The sequence below is a fragment of the Oncorhynchus gorbuscha genome, linkage group LG18, assembly GCF_021184085.1.
Source record: "Oncorhynchus gorbuscha isolate QuinsamMale2020 ecotype Even-year linkage group LG18, OgorEven_v1.0, whole genome shotgun sequence".
Taxonomy (NCBI): Eukaryota; Metazoa; Chordata; class Actinopteri; order Salmoniformes; family Salmonidae; genus Oncorhynchus; species Oncorhynchus gorbuscha.
The window spans coordinates 52849917-52855916 of NC_060190.1; positions in this window are offsets into that span (position 1 = coordinate 52849917).

A 6000-nucleotide genomic window follows, 5' to 3' on the forward strand; every position below is an offset into this window, starting at 1 on the left:
TTAATTTCAATGTTTCAAATAATTTCTCTGCACTGTTTGGAGCCCATCTGTACGATTGGCTCAGGTTGTACAGTTTATTTTTGATTAAGTATTGCTGGTTAATTTCTTCAGAAACATGTCGATAGAATGTGATCTGACAAAGGTGTCTATGGTCTGAAAGTGAATGCACTAATGGAAGAGGGGTCCATGTCAGTGATGACATAATCGACTACACTTGAACCAAGGGCTGACCAGCAAGTAAACTGACCTAAAGAGTCCCCTCTGATTCTACCATTAAGCATGTACATGCCTAGGGCACGACAGAGACGTAACTACTGTACAAGGAGAGGTGTCCAAATATGTGGTGGTCACCTCCCACATCAGTGTAGTCAGGCTCAGAACTTGTTCTCACATTGAAATCTCCACAAATAAGTACTTTACCCTCTGCCGAAAATTGAATGATTTCTGTTTGGAGATTGTAAAACAACGGATCATAATATGATGAACCTGAAAGAGAATAAGCTGCACATCCAGTACCAGTCAAAAGTTTGGATATTCAAGGGTTTTTCTTTATTTTGACTATTTTCCATGTTGTAGAATAATAGTGAAGACATCGAAACTATGAAATAACACAAAGTGTTAAATAAGCAAAAAGTGTTAAACAAATCCAAATATATTTTATATTTGAGATTCTTCAAAGTAGCCACCCGTTGCCTTGATGACAGCTTTGCACACTCTTGGCATTCTCTCAATCAGCTTCACCTAGACTGATTTTCCAACATTCTTGAAGGAGTTCCCACATATGCTGAGCACTTGTTGGCTGCTTTCCCTTCACTCTGCGGACCAACTTATCCCAAACCATTTTAATTGGGTTGAGGTCGGGTGATTGTGTAGGCCAGGTCATCTGATGCAGCACTCCATCATGCAGCACACCTTCTTGGTAAAATAACCCGTACACAGCCTGGAAATGTGTTTTGGGTCATTGTCCTGTTGAAAAACAACTGATAGTCCCACTAAGTGCAAACCAGATGGGAAGACGCTGACGCAGCCATGCTGGTTAAGTGTGCCTTGAATTCTAAATAAATCACAGACAGTGTCACCAGCAAAGCACCCCCACACCATCAGACCTCGTCCTCCATGCTTCATGGTGGGAATCACACATGCGGAGATCATCCGTTCACCTATTCTGCATCTCACAAAGGCACGGCGGTTGGAACCAAAAATCTTCGATTTGGACTCATTAGACAAAAGGGCAGATATCTACCGATCTAATGTCCATTGCGCGTGTTTCTTTTGCTTATTTGAGCTGTTCTTGCCATAATATGGACTTGATCTTTTGCCAAATAGGGCTATCTTCTGTATACCACCCCTGCCTTGTCACAACACAACTGATTGGTTCAAACGCATTAAGAAGGAAAGAAATTCCACAAATGACCTTTTAACAAAGCACACCTGCTAATTGAAATGCATTTCAGGTGACTACCTCATGAAGCTGGTTGAGAGAATGCCAAGAGTGTGCAAAGTTGTCATCAAGGCAACGGGTGGCTACTTTGAAGAATCTCAAATATAAAATATATTTGGATTCGTTTAACACTTTTTTGTTACTACATGATTCCATATGTGTTATTTAATCATTTTTTATGTCTTCACTGTTATTCTATAATGTAGAAAATAATGAATAACCCATGAATGAGTAGGTGTCCAAACTTACTGTATGTATACATCATTGTCACAATTCATTGCACCTATGTAAATTTTTTGCCAAATGTGGTATCTTTTCAAATTTAATTCAGTGCTAACTCTTTCTTCTGCCAAATGATGAATCCACCCGAGACCTATCCTGGTTTAACATTATGTTTGATGGTAGTAAACTTTCTCTATAGCCTGAGGGACACTGAGTATCATCGCTCTCTCTCTGTGTATAAAGTATTCCATATTCTCCCTGCACTCTGATGTGTAAGATTAGGGTAGAAGCAGTGGTTATTTTTCTTCTGTTAGGCTTTCCAAAGTTTACTTGGAAAGGGTCTAACCATCCCTGTCAAGGCTGATCTTTAATCTGAGTAAGGAAGTACGGTGGGATAATGGACTTTTCCACAGGGCCCCTGGACTGACTGGCACATATACTCAACAAAAGTATAAATGCAACATGCAAGAATTTCAAAGATTTAACTGAGTGATACATTCCTTTGGCACTAATCTATGGATTTCACATGACTGGGAATACAGATGTACAACTGTTGGTTACAGATACCTTTGAAAAAGTTTGGGCGTGGATCAGAAAACCAGTCAGACCTTTTGCCTCATGCAGTGCAACATATCTCCTTCGCACAGAGTGATCAAGCCATTGATTCTTGACTGTGGAATGTTTTCCTTCTCCTCCTCATTGGCTGTGCGAAGTTTCTGGATATCGTCAGGAACAGGAACATGCTGTCGTTCATGTTGATCCAGAGCGTCCCAAACATGCTGAATGGGTGACATGTGTGCTGAATATGCAGGCCATGGAAAAATTGGGACATTTTCATCTTCATCAATTGTGTACAGATCCTTGCGACATGGGGCAGTGCATTATCATGCTGAAACTGAGATGACGGGGTGCGGATGAATGGCACAACAATGGGCCTCAGGATCTCGTCACGGTATCGCTGTGCATTCAAATTGCCGTATATAAAATACAATTGTATTCGTTGACCATAGCTTATGCCTGCCAATACCAGAACCTCACAGCCACCATGGGGCACTTTGTTCACAAAGTTGGAATCAGCAAACGGCTTGCCCACACAACGCTATACACGTAGTCTGCGGTTGTGAGGCTGGTTGAATGTATTGCCAAATTCTCTAAATCATTGTTGGAGGCAGTTTATGGTAGAGAAATGAACATTCAATTCTCTGGCAACAGCTCTGATGGACATTTCTACAGTCAGCATGCCATTTGCACGCTCCCTCAAAACTTGAGACATATGTGGCATTGTGTTGTGTTACAAAACTGCACATTTTAGAGTGAACCTGTGTAATGATCATGCTATTTAATCAGCCTCTTGATATGCCACACCTGTCAGGTGGATGTATTATCTTGGCAAAGGAGAAATGCTCACTAACAGGGACATAAACAAAATTGCGCATACAATTTAAGAAAAATAAGCTTTTTGTGTTCATGAAACTTGGGACCAACACTTTACATGTTGCGTTTATATATTTTTCCAGTGTACATGACACGGTTATGGAGTCATAGTTTTCAAATGGAGTGAAAATCAATATCAATGGTGACAGACATTATATTTATCCAAAATCAAATTCTGCTTCTGATATCATGAGGAGAGGAGGTTGGAGCCTGCACAGGAAGCACACCAGCCTGAGAGCTGTCAGGTCTTAGCGGGTGGACATTCATTGTAACCAAAATTGACAGGGACTATTTTTAAACCTCTCTCATCCATATGACTCCTGTTATGCAATATACCACATAGTCATATCCTGTTTTCTTGTCACAAACGAATGCAGAAAAAACCCGAATAACCAATTGTTATCAAAGCAGCAGGCAACTCATAGAACTGCAGTCAGATTTTTCATTTGTGATGATTTTACTGTCATATAAATAGCCATATTATACTGCAAATATCCTTTAGATTTTGAATTAATCATGACTTGCTGAAGAAGCAGAACTATCAGCAAAAATAAAAATATCAATCCATTCCTTTTTCCTGCGGGTCATTTGTTTTGCAATACTATTCCACAAACGCACCACAACAGATGTGATACAATTAATCAATAATGCCAGAGGAGGTGTGGTATATGGCCAATATACTACGGCTAAGGGCTGTTCTTTTGTATGACGCAACGCGGAGTGCCTGGAAACAGCCCTTAGCCGTGGTATATTGGTCATACATCAGAAACCCCTGAGTTGCCTTATTGCTATTATAAACTGGTTACCAACGTAATTAGAGTAGTAAAAATACATGTTTTGTCATACCCGTGGCATACGGTCTGATATACCACAGCTGTCAGCCAATCAGCACTCAGGGCTTGATCCATCCAGTTTATAATATTAAACTAAATATGACAGAATGGATCACAAATATTAGTTTCAGTACTCCTGAAGATATTAACAAAACAATCACATATTACACGCCTTGGATTTCTTTCACAGGATTATCACATGATCTCACATAATGTCATTTTAATGGGTCCTTCTAATGGAGTAACTGCAACCTCCAACACATCAGTAGGGGTAAAATAGCAAAGTAAGAAATGGTGCACATTTCTGGTTGTATTGTTACTTTCCCCAGCAAGAAAACCAAACATTGTCACGCATACAGAAAGGAGAACTAACAACGTCACTGACAACAACCAAAACAAAACAGGTAAGGTTTTAGGAGGGGTTCTGAAAGACACTCATTGGGGTGTCCACTGAAAGTTGAGACCTAAAACAGGCATCATGAGCGCCAACATTTACATTTACATTTAAGTCATTTAGCAGACGCTCTTATCCAGAGCGACTTACAAATTGGTGCATTCACCTTATGACATCCAGTGGAACAGTCACTTTACAATAGTGCATCTAAATCTTAAAGGGGGGGGGGGTGAGAGGGATTACTTATCCTATCCTAGGTAACTACATTTACCCAAGTAGAGGTAAACAAAAGAAAAATCCACAATAAATGTAGACACAGGAAGCGAACCAAAAAGTGTCTCAAAACGAAAACAGGGAAGATCAGATAAAGGATTGTTTTTCTAGAATAGGGAGAGCAAACTAAAGGTGTTAACCCTCCACATCTCTCATGCCAACTGGAAGGTGAAACACCTTCCAACTAATGAGATGGAGAAGCCACCACAGGTGTAACACAATCAGAGCCCCACATGCTAACGTCCAACCTCTAAATATAAATGGAAAAACCAAAGCCTGTAACAGTATCTACACATCTGTCTAACACAATTGACATCACACTTTTGCAGAGCCAGTGTTTCACAAACAATTCATGGTGTTAAATGTATGATTCGTTGTCCATAGGCCAGGGAAGAAATTAGACTTAATTTCAAGACAGAATGAAGAACATGCATCAAAACATCCATGAACTGCTGGTTCATTTTCCTTCTTGAGGTAATTGTGACTCACACTCATCTACAAATAGAAGATGCAGACAAATCAACCTGGTTACCATAGTTAATATGAGTTTTGTGTCTCATTACAAATGGCTGAGGCTATGTTTTGGTTCAGTTCACAGGACAAGATTAGCTAAATCACAAAACAAGATTACCCTTTTGGCGTTGGTGAAGCCTGGATGTGATGCATCACGCTGTGCACTTTCATCAGTTGAGCAGTGTCCTTTTTACTAAACAGTATGGGGCCATCATCAGACAACAGCACACCATGTTTGCTTGGTAGGGAGCTTTGACCTCCCCTTTCAAAAGGCAGCTTTGTGATGTTGTACAAGCCATGCAAATGGGAGCCAGGATTTCTTTATCTGCTTCCAGCAGTGGTAGAACAAAAGGGTGATGGAATTATCACAGCCAAGGCTGTTTGATGACTGTAAAGTGCAGACACTGGTTGCTATTTAGAAAATTGGTGACTCAAATCGATTTGGACACCCATTACTCATTAAAACAATGTTTGTCTGTGATTCCAGATGAAATCACTGTGTTCTGTCATGGCTTTGACTTTTCAATTGACCACTTTCTTGAGGCAGAGAATGAATCCTTGTCAAGCATAATGGTATGCCAGCTAGAACATGCTGTTAACATGTCTGTTCATTTACTGATAGGATAATATTGATTCAAAATGTTAAAGAGTTCCTTTAAACATGGTTGAGACACCATATAGCACAGTCTAGGTGTACATCTTTTTACAGCAAGAGACTCCCTTGACTTGGACACAGTGGTGGAGAAATCTATACCCCATTTATCTGGCTCCCTCAGGGCACATAGGTTTAATTCTAGACCGAGAGGACAAACACAACTTGAACAACAACATAACAATGGTGGGTAATTGACCAAGTCAAAAGGCAATCCCCCACACAATCAATCCCTCTT